The sequence below is a fragment of the Prunus dulcis genome, chromosome 1 (genome assembly GCF_902201215.1).
Source record: "Prunus dulcis chromosome 1, ALMONDv2, whole genome shotgun sequence".
Lineage (NCBI taxonomy): Eukaryota > Viridiplantae > Streptophyta > Magnoliopsida > Rosales > Rosaceae > Prunus > Prunus dulcis.
The window spans coordinates 18,731,513-18,747,111 of record NC_047650.1 but is presented as its reverse complement, the minus strand read 5'-3'; the positions used below and the strand labels follow the sequence as shown (position 1 = coordinate 18,747,111).

The window sequence follows — 15,599 nt, the reverse complement described above, 5'->3', positions numbered from 1 at the left end:
TCAAACAATATGGGTAGAATATTTTCAGATATATTTCATTCTCCGAAAGGAGGTATTTATAATACAAGGTTACAAACCCTAGTAAGGTTATACTAGGAAATAAGACAAAATCTAATTACATAATATCTATACAAAAAGAAAATAAATAAAATCCTAATAGAATAAGAAAGAAATATCATAATATGACTAGGATATCTCGTCAACACTCCCCCACAAGTTGGAGCAAAGACGTGCCCAACTTGTCAAGCGAGTTGTGGAAGATACTAGTAGAAACAGCCTTCGTAAGGGCATATGCTAACTGATACTCAGAACTGATGAATGGGAAGGAAACAATCTCCGCATCCAACGTTTCTTTAATGAAATTTGGATCAATCTCCACATGCTTTGGACGACCATGTTGTACAGGGTTATGAGCAATTGCAATCGCAACCTTATTATCGCAATATAAATCCATAGGCTTCTTAGGCCCAAAGCCAAGATCTCTCAATAATCTCCTCAACCACAGTAACTCACATACACCATGGGCCATTCCACGATACTCGGCCTCAGCACTAGATCGAGACACCACCTTTTGTTTCTTGCTTCTCTAAGTAACAAGATTACCACCAACAAATGTAAAATACCCAGACGTAGAACGCCTATCAGTAGCTGAACCTGCCCAATCAGCATCTGTGTATCCTTCCACATTTGTATGACCATACTTGGAAAACATTAACCCCTTGCCAGGAGTTACTTTGAGATATCTCAAAATACGCGTCACAGCTCCCATATGATCTTCACTAGGTGAGTGCATAAATTGACTCACTACACTTATTGCATATGCAATGTCAGGACGTGTATGAGCTAAATAAATTAGTTTCCTCACAAGTCGTTGATAGCGCTCCTTATCAGTAGGAACTTGATCAGGATATAACCCCAACTTGTGATTCTGTTCACTAGGAGTATCAATTGGTTTACAATCCAACATTCCAGTTTCTGCAAGTAAATCTAAAACATACTTCCTTTGAGACAAGAAAATATCATGCTTAGATCTGGCCACTTCAATCCCGATAAAGTACTTTAAGTCACCTAATGATTTCATCTCAAATTCGGACGCCAAATATTTCTGGAAATTCTGTATTTCTGCCTGATCATCTCCAGTTACAATCATATCATCAACATAAATTATTAAAGCTGTCAATTTACCTTTGCAACGCTTCAGAAATAAAGTATGATCCAAATTACTTTGTACATACCCAGACTTCCTCATAGATGCAGCAAACCTCCCAAACCAAGCTCTTGGAGACTGCTTTAATCCATATAAGGATTTCCGTAGTTTGCACACCATACCCTCCTTAGAGGTTACAGGGATACCTGGCGGAGGATCCATGTATATTTCTTCCTTGAGGTCACCATGGAGGAATGCATTTTTGACATCAAATTGTAACAGAGGCCAATCATGATTAGCAGCCAAGGACAAGAGTACGCGCACAGTATTGAGCTTTGCTACTGGAGCAAAAGTCTCCGTGTAATCCACTCTATAGGTCTGAGTATAACCTTTTGCTATCAATCTTGCCTTGTAACGATCAATGGAACCATCAGCCTTGTGCTTCAGAGTAAACACCCATCTGCACCCAACTGCCTTTTTTTCTTTTTGGTAAAGGGACTAGCTCCCAAGTGGCATTCTTGTTTAAGGCTTCCATCTCAACATGCATTACATCTACCGATTTAGGGTTTGATAGAGCATCCTGCAACTTAGTTGGCACACATACACTAGATAATTGACACAAATATGTTGCATATAACCTAGATAGACGATGAAAGGACACATAATGGTTAATGGGGTATTTATATTTGGCATGTATATTAGGGGAATATTGCACTTTAGGTTTACCACGGGTAGTGCGTGAGGGTAATGGATAAGTAGACACATCATTAGAAAGTACCTCATCACGAGTTGATTGGGACAATGGCAGGGCAGATAGGGGTCTTATATCAATCTCATCTTCACAGGAGTCACCGATATCACTGTTACATTAACTGGCAAAGGGCAAATCTCATCAAGGAATTTAACTGGCGACCGGTCGTGACCTTCTGGCCGACCGGTCGGTTTTGCATAGATTGTTGTTTCGACGGCACTTGGTGACCGGTCGTCACCTTCTTGGCGACCGATCGGTTTTGCACAGATTGTCGTTTTCACGCAGTCATCACGCATCGTACTGGGTGACCAGTCGTCACCTTCTGGGCAATCGGTTGGTTTTGCACAGATTGCCTGCGATGCCTCTGTACATTCAAGATTTTCCATTCTGAAATTCTTCAATTCACTCCCCCTCTCCCCCTGAATTGGAGAGGAGGAAGAGACATAATACGGTACTTCTTCATGAAATGTGACATCCAAAGTAACATGTACCTTCTATGAAGGAGGGTGGTAGCACTTGTAACCCTTCTGAGTGGTAGAATAGCCAATGAAGACACAGCGGAGAGCACATGGGTCAAGTTGACTCCGTTGATGGGAGTAGACATGAACATAAGCAACACACCCAAACACCTTCGGAGGTAGCTTAGAGACCGAAACCAGAGGAGTATGGGCACATAATACATCAAGCGGAGTCTTGAAATCCAGAACCCGACTAGGAGTACGATTAATCAAATAGGCAGCGGCCAAAACACCATGTTCCCAAAGATGGTGGGGAACATACATATCCAACAAAAGGGAGCGAGCAACTTCAAGTAACTGACGATTCTTACGTTCAGACACACCATTCTGTTGAGGAGTGAAAGGAGTGGTAGTTTGATGAATGATACCTTGATCACGGAAGAACTGGGTCAATGTATGATTCACATATTCACCTCCGTTATCAATTCGAAATACTTTAACACTGGCATGAAACTGAGTAGACACCATAGCACAGAAAACAGGAAGAATAGAGGCAACATCATGTTTATGCTTCATCAGATATACCCATGTCAAGCGAGTGCAGTCATCAATGAACGTGACAAACCAACGGAAACCATGAGAAGTCACACGGGAAGGGCCCCATACATCAGAATGTACTAACTCAAAAGGCAATGCAGCTTTATTATTACTCAAGGGAAAAACAGTACGGTGACTCTTAGCCATTACACAAGTCTCACATTTGAAGCTAGACTCATCACATGAACTAAATAATGAAGGAAACAAATGCTTAAGATAACCAAATGACGGATGTCCTAAGCGACGATGCCACAGCCAAAGTTGTTGCTTGTCTTTGACACTGCCACCATGGACTTTATTAGAGACACACCTACGAACTGTTGCAACCAGTAACTGTAAGTAATACAGCCCCCTATCCGTTTACCATGCCCAATCTTCTCGTGAGTCTTGAGATCCTGAAAAAAATAATGGGTAGAATAGAAAGTAGCAGAAGCGTTAAGTGTATCAAGTAAATGCCCAACAGACAACAAATTGCAACGAATATTTGGAACCAAAAGAGCATGGGATAGAGGTAAAGAAGGAGTGAGGTGGATGGTACCTTCACCGGTAACTGGGGAAGATAAACCATTAGCACTAGTAATATAGGGGTCACGAGGGATATGAGACAACTCATCAAACATATTATCATCATAAGTCATATGATTAGAAGCATCATTGTCAATTATCCAAGTATTAGAGCCCATACCTGGCATGGTATCAGAAGCACACAGATTTGCAGACAGGGCCGGAGGACGGGTCTCATCTTGAGTCATAGTGCAGGTGGCCTTGGGACGGTACATACGAGCTTTGTAGTCAGCAAACCAATCGGTCGCTCTTCATCCAGAAAATTTTCTCCTTCTGCTGGGTCGCGTCCTACTGGCTCTACCCCTAGCTCTCTTGACGGTCCTCTTAAATGCCGTCATTGTAATGGGAATCACTATTATGAGAAGTGCCAGCCTTTGACGTGCGGGGTCAACTTTGAGGGCCATGGAACCTCCTCCAAGAATAGCAGACTGACGGGTGTCTTCCTCCATGACCATGGCATAGGCCTTGAGAGGGGGAGGGACATGACTAAGAGCAAGGATACGGCTATGGACACCATCATATGGTGGATCAAGTCCTCCAAGAAAATCATAAACTCGATCGGCTTCAAGTTCTTTTAGACGACGAGCCCCATCATCGGCACAACTATATTCATGTGGACGCAGACAATCAATCTCCTGCCAAATAGCATGAAGTTTTTCATAGAACACTTTGACAGATTCACCATTTTGACATGTAAGGATGGACTGCCGCCGAAGTTGAAACAGACGAGAACTATTCTGAGTCATAGTAGAGGTCTTTCGGGCGGCCTCCCAGATATCATAAGCAGTAGCACCATGTTCAAACAAGGCACGAACTGGCTTAGTCATGGAATTGAGAAGCCATGACTGCACAAGGCAATTATCTTCTTCCCATTCGGCATAGGCAGCAGAATCTAAAGACGGAGCAGGCTTCTTCCCATTGATCCAACTTGCCATACGACGACTAGTAATTGTAATACGCGCACCACGAGACCAAGAGGCATAATTGGAGCCATCCAATTTGTCAGAAGTAATCGGGGTAGAGTAATCACGCGAGGGACGTTCCTCCTTTGTTGTAGATGCACTAGCACTCACCACGATTTTGGAATCATCACCCATGATAGCAGCGGAAAAAAAAAAAACACGAAGTAGATACGACAAACACAGCACAAGCGCGGACACAAGAACCCTAAAATAAATTAGGGCACACAGTAGAACACGAGTGGGCACAACACACACAGGTCAACAGAAAGTCGGCTCTGATACCAAGTCAAACAATATGGGTAGAATATTTTCAGATATATTTCATTCTCCGAAAGGAGATATTTATAATACAAGGTTACAAACCCTAGTAGGGTTATACTAGGAAATAAGACAAAACCTAATTACATAATATCTATACAAAAAGGAAATAAATAAAATCCTAATAGAATAAGAAAGAAATATCCTAATATGACTAGGATACCTCGCCAACAATAGGTCTCTTACAGATTAGGGGTTAGTGGTACATGTAAGGAAAAGGTACTGATTTAATGTTTAGATTTAGGAGTCATATGTATTGGAATTGGATGAAATGGTTGTGCAACTTTTTGTAATGGCTGTGTAATGACCTGACATCAGTCTAAATCATTCATTCGAAGTAGCCTTCCTCTTCCTGCCATGACCCTTCTTTGAATCAGCTCTTGGGTTGGTTTGGGATGACTGAATTGGTTGTGGAGCTCTTGAAGTAGTTGCTTGGGACAAAACAGTTGACTGAGATGGTGGTGGAGATGTAGAAGTAGTTTGTTGTGGAGCTCTTGAAGTAGGTGCTTGGGGTGGTGCTATCACTACTTGCATGTAAAGAACAATTTTGGTTAGTTATTTATGTGGTAGCCTATTAAAACCCTAAACCACACTATGAACAGAAACCTTTCTTGGCATTCTTGGTGGTGGTTCCCTTGGTTTGAGATGCCTGAGTTGGTTGAGATGACGGTGGTGGAGCCGTAGAAGTACTTGGCTGAGATGCTTGTGGTTGTGGTCTCATTTCTAGCATTGGTATTAGAGCAGTTCCATCAATGCAGCCCAGCCCGAGGCGAGGGCAGAAAAAAAAAAAATTTTCGTTCTAGCGTTGTGCCCAGGCCTGGGGGTGGTGTGGGACCCACCAACTCGGGCCAGCCCGAAGGCGAAACCAGCCCCAGGTCCAAAACGCGGTTGCTGACGTCAGCACTCACGCCACGTGTCGCCTCCCCAGCCTTCCGATCTGCTTCTCCAAATTAATCCAACGGCTGAGGCTTTTTTGGGGGAAAAAAATATGAAAAAAAATCGTAAAAAATTCTAAAAAATTCTAAAAAAATCTGATATTTTTTTTCTATAAATACCTATCAATACCCTTCACTTTCAACACCAATACTCTTACATTTCATTATACTTCTACTATTATTCACTCTTTTTACACAACATTTTCCTTTTTTTCATCTAGCATTTTGATTTCATATTTTTATGGCTTCTTCTATCGAAACCGGAGGGGCTTGGAGCACAATGGAAGATGTTTCCTTGTGTGAGGCTTGGCTCCAAATTTGTCATTGTCCCGTGTCCGGCAATGAAATGAAATTTTTTCATATGTGGAAAAAAATTCATGCCGAATTTTGTGAAAAAATTTCGGGGTCTACTCGTACGGAGATGGCATTATCCAGTAGGTGAAAAATTCTCAATAAAGAGTTGGGAAAATGGAGAAATGCCCTAGCAAAAGCGATGGACAACTATAGAAGTGGGCAAAATCGTACTAACGAGGTAAGTATTTTATAATTTTTTTTATTAAGTTTAATCTCCTAATATATATATTTTGTTAATATTGCTTGCATTTTCAATTTTTTGTTCATATTGCTTGCATTTTCAATATGTTGTATATATTTTGTTAATATTGCTTGCATTTTCAATATTTTGTTAATATTGCTTGCATTTTCAATATGTTGTATATATTTTGTTAATATTGCTTGCATTTTCAATATTTTGTTAATATTGCTTGCATTTTCAATATGTTGTATATATTTTGTTAATATTGCTTGCATTTTCAATATTTTGTTAATATTGGTTGCATTTTCAATATTTTGTTAATATTGCTTGTATTTTTAATATGTTGTTAATATTTCTTGCATATCCAATATATTTTAAATATTTATTGCATTTCCATTTTTTTGTTAAATAGATGATTCAAGCACAAATGTGGTTCGGTGCAACCGGGTGTGGCAAAAAAAGTTTCACCCATCATGAATGTTGGGAGGTGGTGAAATATTGCAAACGCTTCATAATTATTCCGACGGGTCCGGAGGTTGTGTTAAACGAGACGCCACTCCATGATTCAATGACATCGGATTCACCTCTCGATTCTCCTATGAGTCAAGACTCACCCATCGAAAAGGAGCCGAGGCCCATTGGCTGAAAGGCCGCGAAGGCAAAGAAAGCGGGTAATTCAAGCAATCAAAATTCACAATTTTTGGAGGAAATTGCAAGGCAAAACGGCATAAGAATAGAAATGGAGCAAAAACGCCAAGATCACGAGTTGGCCCTTCAAGCTGAGTATGCACGAGAAAGGGAGTATTTGCGCAAAAAAGATATGGACAAGACAGATCGGGAAACCATGGCGATGGATACAAGTCATATGTCCCCTGAAACAAAACAATTTTGGAAGCTAGAACGAAGGGATGTTATGAGAAGAAGACTTTTTCGGGATGATGGGCCTAGCAACACGGATTGGTTAAATGATGGAAACCATTAAATTAGTTAGCATACCTTTTATGTATTTGTATTTTAGTTGTTTTCTATTAAAGTTGTTGTAATTCATGTATTTTATTTTAGTAGTAATTCATAATGACTTGTATTACATTTCATTATTTAATAAACAAAGCATTCAATAAATTACCTTTTTATTCAACATATTCCATACTTCAAACAAAACAAAATAAAAATAAAAAAAAGTACAAACAAGGCACAATAATAATAACCAACCACAACCAAACCATAATAAATAAAAATACAACACAACCTAACCATAACTAAATAAAACATAACCAAATCATCTATGCTCCATCATTAATCTTCATTGCCTTTCACCGCCCATAGATGCTCCATCAAGTGAACTTGACGCATTTCATGAATATACGAAGATTGCATCTCTGTATATCGATCTATCATTCGGGTCATCAAATGACCATCCCTCACCAACGGTTCCGGCTCAAACGGTTCTCCATTTGGCCCCATGGGCCTTTCATAAATCCGTGTCAAAGCCGTGTTCATTGGATCCGGTTCGTAGACCTCTAAAGCATCATAATCGTACTCATCCTCCACAATCATATTATGGAGGATGATGCAAGTCATCATAATGCTTCCGAGGATCTCCTCATCAAACATACGGGCCGCACCTCGAATAATCAACCACCGAGCTTGAAGGATGCCAAAACACCTTTCGACATCTTTCCTGTATCCCTCTTGATATGTAGCAAATAATTTTTGCTTCTGGGATCAGGAATTTGGAATGGATTTGACAAAAGTCGTCCACCTCGGGTAGATGCCATCAGCTAGATAGTATCCCGTTTGGTATACTGTATTGTTGACTTCATAGGTGACATTGGGGCCCTGGCCTCTCAATACATCGTTGAAGACGGGGGATTGACCCAGCACGTTGAGGTCATTTTGTGATCCTGCAACTCCAAAGAAGGCATGCCAAACCCATGTGTCGAACCCAGCAACCGCTTCAAGGATGATACTTTTTTGGCCTTTTCGATTTCCATAATCACCTTGCCAGGCAGTTGGGCAATTCTTCCATTGCCAATGTATGCAGTCGATGCTACCAATCATTCGAGGGAATCCTCGAGCTTCGGCTTTTTGTAGAAGCCGTTGGAGGTCCCTGGGAGTAGGTCTACGCAGGTAGTCCCTAGTGTACAGAGTTTCAACAGCTTGACAAAATCTTACCAAAGCCTCCAACGTAGTGGACTTCCCCATCCGGGCAATCTCATCCACCTGAGCAGCAGATGCTCCATACGCCAACATTCGTATAACAGCTGTAAGCTTTTGCTCCGGAAGAAGCCCCAAAACCCCAGCAGCATCACACTTTTGAACAAAGTATGCATCATAATTGCAAATATCATGCATGACTTTATTGAACAAATGAGGTTGCATTCTAAATCGCCTTCGAAAATCAACATCAGAGTACAAAGAAGTTGGGATAAAATAATCTTTCAAAAGATTCTTACCCCGAGAATGCCTATGTCTTTCCACATTCCGGCGGCGGCCGACTTGTGAACCACGGCGGCGACCTTGGTTCTCTTCTTCTTGCAAAGCCACTGCTATGAGAACTTGCTCATCGACTTGTCTCTGCAACTCATTGACTTCATCTGCTCTACGGTTTCTCTCATTTGTTTCTCGCTCTTGCTTCTCCAAGCATCTCCTAAATTCTTCCATTGAGAATGAATGAAGTATGAATTCTAAACTCTGAGAAATGAAAATATAGAAAGATGTGGTGTGAGAGGAATGAGCTGAGACTCTGGTTTTATAGAAAATTTTGGCAAGATAGACATGCCACGTGGCTTGATTTTATTGGATGAAAATCTTATCTGAAATTTGAAATTCATCCGAAATTTGAACCCTAATTTGTATGAAATTTGAATTTTGAAATTCATCCGAAATTTGAATTTTGAAATTCATCCGAAATTTGAACCCAAATTTATCTGAAATTTGAACCAAAATTTATCTGAAATTTGAATTTTGAAATTCATTCGAAATTTGAACCCAAAAATTTATCTGAAATTTGAACTTTGAAATTCATCCGAAATTTGAATCCAAAAATCTTATCCGAAAATTTTATCTGATTATGAATAGTCTTGACACGTAGGAACCCGAAAATCTTATCTGAAAATATTACCCAAATTAATTATTTTCATTAAAAAATAGGAGGAAAAAACAAAAAAATGAATAGTAATTGCCCTTAGCCAGGGCAACGGGTGGAAACAGAAATTACTATTTGCAAGGGCAACCACTATTCACGTGAATAGTGGCTGCCCTACCTCCACCCTTGCCATGGCTAAGGGCAAATGGGTGGAGTTGCTCTAACAACTTTGGACACATGAGAAACAGGAATCCTTGTCTTCACCAGATTCCGCCTCCTCTGAACAATAATAGGAGTCTTTGATCCGGCAGGGCCCGAACCTTCACCAACACCTCTCCTTTCCATGCCGCCAGTTGGTCGGCTGAGCAGAAGGTCTGGTACCTAGCAGCAATTGCATCAAGGAATATAGACAGCTATGAAGAAAGTAAAAATCAAAGATTCAAAGATAAAGTGGCTCTTACTAGTCAGAGACAATTTATTATCATCTACAACCTATTCAAGAAGCATCTACTTATTTTTCTTACTAAGCTCCTGACGGAAAAGGCAACCTTTAAAGGCCCTTTTATACACAATATCTATAGCCCCAAATCTGCCATGATAATGGTTCCACCAAGATTGAAAGGATTGGGTACAACAGCAATCAGGTTGATAGGGCTTCAACTCCAGAGCCTGGGTAGAATCCGCATACTTGGCCCGAATCCCCAAGAGATCCTCTCTGCTTAATCTAGGAAATCTGTAAGATGAACCCTTATTGATCAAGGGGTAGTTCAATTTTGGAAAGACTTGGGGGCATCCAAGCTGTCTACTGAAAAATTGAAGGTAGGCTTCTACACCATATTGGTAGTTTCTAGAATCCGTTCTCCCACCGCAGGGCAAGTCTCGCGACTGCAGACATGAGAAAATGTCCATATTCTCAGAGGCCATAGGATCGTCAACGCCCTTGGGACCTTGATAGATGAGTCTATTCTTGAACCAAGAGCAACCTTTCTTCAGGCTCATCATCCGCTAGGATGCATGTCTGGTCTTTCTACCATTAAGAAAATAAAACACTCTTCGATTGTCTTACCAGAAATAGAACTCAGAATTAAATCTCTTAAGGGCACCGCATCAGGAGCAACCATCTGGAAAAGACCATTGGTGCCTTCATGTTAAGATTAATGGGCTCAACAGTTGCTTCTCTCAGAGTTTTGTAGATTGAGGCCAAAATCAGAGGACTATTGGCAATTGAAGCCATACCATAGTAATACAGTTGGAAGTGCTGGGGAAGATGAACCTGTTCAGCCAATACATCAGGAACATCATGTGCTCTCCATAGGGATAGTGAATTTTCTGATCCTTGAACGCCCCCATTAAAGCCCTATAGGTCCGATTGGAGCCAATCAGACCAGAAAGAACTTTGAAGTTCTTCTTTCTATCCTTCTCTTTAGAAGGATCTTCTTGGAAATCCCGTAACCAATCCGCACTCCACCCGTGAGGATGAAATCCAAAAATCACCGCAACGTCAAGGATGGAAATCGACATGGGTCCAACCCCAAAATAAAAAGTATTGGAGGCAATGTTCCAAAAAACTAGGGCAAAACCCAGGAGGGGAGAATCAGCGTGAAGCCAAATGGTGGAGCAGGTAATGGCATGATAGATGCCGTTATCAAGCCAATAATACTTATAACGGGGTTCCATTCTTTTCACCCAATCTACCCAGTGAAGATCAACACTTTACAAGTCTATTTTTGGAAGAAACTTGGGCAACATCCTATTCCAGTTTGACCAGTCAAGACCTTCTACACGAAAAATAGGAAAAGGAGCTCGAATAGGATGAAGCACATAATTCCAGAGTTGGTTTGGTTTCTGCTCAAAATATCTGGTTGGAAAAGTTTATGGGTTTCGTTTCTCTTGACATTACTTTGAGAAGATAGAAGGGCAGAAAGAAGGAGAAGGTCTCACATCAACCATTTAAAGCTTGGCGCGTCTTTAACCAAGCCTCTGTGGCCAAGATCATGAGCTTTTCGCAGAACATGACACCCCACAAAATCGTACTTAAAGGCACATCGTGCATCATGCAAAAAGCCAACTTTATGAGGATAAGCCCGAATAAAACTTTAAGGGCATGTTTGGTATGGCTCACTAAATGGGACTGTGCTATATTAGACCTGAAGCCCATGTTTGGTTAGCAAGAGGACTAATGTAAATGGGATAGTAGAGCCCAACAGTAAAAAAAACGCCTCACTCGTTCTCCTTATACAGAGAAGCTCAAAATGAGTTCGCAAAATAAGCCTTCGCTATAGAACACGCCTCTCTCCAGTTCACTTCTTCTCTGCGACTCCACTCCACCTCTCCTGCGTTCAACATCGACTCATCTTCTTCGAATCTTGACGCAAGTCAGTTTTTTCTGGTCTTTCCCTTTGGATACCTCTCTTATTCCTTCTTCCATCTCTTTGATTTTTGCAAATCTCCTCAACAATTTTGACTGTGCTATGAGAATCTCTCCTTCCTTTTCTCTGTTATTTTCTTCTTCTCTTCTCTAATTTTCGTAGAATCTGTAGGGACATATATATACATGATGTTAATTGGCAATTAATTTGCAATTGGGTATTTCAGAAAACCTAGAAATTCAGAAGTAAAGTAGACTTTTGGCATGAATCTTGAGTTTATTGAACTTGCTGTTTCAGTTTTTATGGTTTTCATTACATATCGATATAATATAATATAACAAGGTAGAAAATTATTACCTAGATTCTTCGGATGGGTGCTGTAGAATTGGGTTGCGTCAATGTCCTGAATTGCCTCAGCAGCTGGCACAGGCCTATCAAACACCTTGTTCATTAGATAGTGAGTGACCAACTCCTTATCTGTTGGCATAAGCCTAAATCCCACTGGCAGCTGGCCTGAGCTCATCATTGTTTCTTGTCCATGTTCTGCTTCCATGTATATATATCGTGGACCGTTTGATCATCACTTGGAAGAAATGATCAAGAAAATGGCTGGCAAAACAACTCAAGTAAATCAAGGCTGAATTAACTTATATATATGTATAGGTGGTAATTGAATCCTAGTAGGACTCTTTTTGATTACAAAGACAGAACCCAATTCACCTTTTTTCTCTTTTTGTTGTTTATCGTTCTTGTGTATGTGTGTATACTTGGAAGATGTTGAGCTTAGAGTGGTGTTTAGTTTTTGACTCTGTTTTGCCAATGCGATATATGTTGAAAAAAAAAATGTAAATATCTGTTTTGCCTATAGCTATTATATAGAGTAGCTAAACCGACTCAAAAGATAGCAAATATCTAGTGAAGTCGGTTATTCTGTCCATTAATTCTCAGTTTGAAATTCTTTTGTCGTCATTGTTTGGTGTTGCTCTTGCAATACGAGCAATTGTTTTTGGATTTCACCATCAAGTGTTTGCTTTGCACCCGAAGGTTAGTTTTGTAAAGCGTCACTTTGTTCAAATCTTAAACCTACCCCTGTTATCCTACTTGACACTTCTATTCACTTCTGAAACATATGATCATAAAATGTCCGGAATTTTTTCACATCTTGTTAACTGTTCATTTTACTTTGGGGGTTCTGAGGGACATTGAGGCTCTATTTGGTTTATTGGAAAGACAAGAACATAAAAAGAAAGCAATGAACCTTGGGGTTGTATACTAAAATCGGGCAGCTGCATCTTGAACCAGGTACTAATATTGGTCTTGTTGGATCTTCCTGGACTGCTGTTCTTCTCTACGTACACACTTCTTGTTCTCTTCTGGGCAGAGATATATCACCAGGTAACAGCATGTTTTCCTAATTCTTTGCATGGTATTAGTGTTAGTGTTAGCCAGACTTCAATTAAACTGAGGTGTGCAAATTTTAAATGTGGTTGTTTCTTTTGATCAATGAAGACTTCTGACTTCATTTCTCACTATCAATGAACAGGCAAGAAACTTTCTAGTGTAGAGATCAAATTTGACTAGTCATCTTTTCTCAATTTTTCTGTTATATGCTGCTGTCTTGAATTCAATGTGATAGTTTGAAGGTCAATGACTCAAATTATACATAGTTTAATCAATTAACATGGTGATGGTGTTGACATGACAATGATGTTTAAGGTTTAACAGTGAGTGCAGCACATGCTCATTTTGGAGAAGCCACAAAACATCTCTATATTCATGTCTTTGGATGATGATATCAAGAAAGTGTTTGTTGAGCAGTTGCTTAGTGACAATGCTTGAGGACATGGCCTAGCTAAGTTTGATGCATCTATCTTTTTGGAAACACCACAAATGATGCATTGATAAGATTGGCTTCATTTTGGAAACACCACAAATTGTATAACATTTTGCTAGCATTAAAGCCATATGGTTCATGGTTGTGGGGTTTATTAGTTTCATTTTGAAATTGTGGATGTTTATTTGTATGTATTAATGGTAGAATTGTGTGTAGCGAACTAAACCTCTAATTTCTGAGTCATGTAGATGACTTTGGCATATATGAAAATTTCTAACTTTTGCACATATGAAATGTACATGTGAATTTGGTTTGGAGGAAAAGAAATGTATATTGTCAATTTGGTAATTCTAATAACAAAAAAACTACATTTAATTATTTAACAATTATTATTTTTAAATATAAAATAATTAGTTTTTAGTCCCACACAGTACCAAACATAGGTCTTCACTATTTTTACAATCCAGTTTCTTAGTCCGACGTAGTACCAAACGTAGGTCAATACTTAATCCAGCTTAGTCCAATCCGAGCTAATCCAAGACAGTCCCAGGATTTAGTCCAGTCCATGACAGTCCGCCGTTCCAAACGACCCGTAAGGGCTTTAAGACATATCCAATTTTATTCCTTAAAAACGAATATTGGTACATAAAGTCTTTACTCATTAGAAATGAATGGCCGTTTCCAGGGTTTAATTCTGTCTGGGACATATTTAATGGACCAATTAATGGTTAAGGATCAAAATATGAAAGAAAAGAAACTGTCAGAATTTATACAAGACAAAATAATTGTTTTTGGCCCATAACAAAAGCAGAAAAATAAAAACTCAGGCAATAAATTCTAAAACAGCAGAGATTAGATCCGTTAGGTTATCCATGTCCAAATCAAGGGCTTTCCTCACATAGGCCATCTTTCTACTAGCTAGTCTGGCCCGAAAGGTACAAGAGGTTAAGTCTTGAGCAGCAGGCTCACTAGCAGTAATTCAGGCCCAAATTTCTTCTAGCTTAGCCTCCAGCTCCGCCTTCAACTTAAGATCAGTAGAAATGTCAACTCTCAGTCCAACTTCCTCCCCTTCCAATGCTTCAAGCTGGTCTAAAACATCTTCAGCGGCCTCAGCAAGTCTCACAAATGATAACAGAAGAGATGTTTGGAAAGATACAGGAAGAAGAAGACTGAAAAACAGAGAGAATATACTTGAGATTTTCTGTTATTATTCACTGAATGAATATTACAATGCAGAGTTCAGCTTTATACAATTGTAACTAACAGCTAACTAACAGCCATGCTTAACAAACTAACACGTGAATAGCACATGGGTATTCTAACAATACTAAGCTGATGTGTTCATCTATCATTCCCCCTCAAATCCAGCAGGGTTCCCAAGCCGTAAATTACCACAATGCTTAGTGAAGAGTGGACTGTGTAACCCTTTTGTAAATATGTCTGCAACCTGTTCATCTGTTGGAATATACTGCATTGAGAGATCTCTTCTTTGTACTCTTTCTCTAACAAAATGAAAGTCCATATCAAGATGTTTGATCCGTGAGTGATGCACAGGATTAGAACTTAATGCTAGAGCAGAAAGGTTGTCACAATGTATAGTAGGAGGCTGAGGTAGAAACACTTTCAAATCAAGCAAAACTTGTCTGATCCATGCCAAGTCTGCTGCTGTATGAGCTAATGCTCTGTATTCTGCTTCGGTTGAACTCCTGGAGACTGAGTTCTGTTTCTTAGATTGCCAAGAAATAGGATTATGGCCTAAGAAAGCCACAAAACCAGTGATAGATCGTCTAATGCTTATATCTGCTGCCCAATCTGCATCACTGTAAGCATTAAGTTCCCAAGCACCACTAGTAAAGGTAAGGCCATGATCCAAGGTACCTTGAAGATAGCGTAAAATCCTCTTAACTAACTGAAAATGTAACTCTGAAGGAGTTGTCATAAATTGACATACTGTGTTAACGGCATAAGAGATTTCAGGTCTGGTAAAAGTTAGATATTGTAATGCACCAACAATGCTTCTGTAGATTGTAGGATCATTCAA

General features: G+C 39.8%; 1 long non-coding RNA gene across 4 annotated transcripts; it reads left to right on the top strand.

Moving 5' to 3' along the window:
* The first annotated feature begins 11,460 nt into the window (after nt 1–11,460).
* On the top strand, nt 11,461–14,149 carry LOC117614633. 4 transcript variants are annotated; one of them, XR_004583899.1, is made up of 3 exons: nt 11,461–11,730; nt 13,027–13,119; nt 14,034–14,149. It is a non-coding gene; the product is annotated as an uncharacterized LOC117614633 (long non-coding RNA). The 4 variants fall into 4 exon arrangements; XR_004583900.1 differs by having other exon boundaries at nt 14,026–14,149; XR_004583897.1 differs by lacking the exon at nt 14,034–14,149 and adding an exon at nt 13,450–13,845.
* The last annotated feature ends 1,450 nt before the right edge of the window (nt 14,150–15,599 follow it).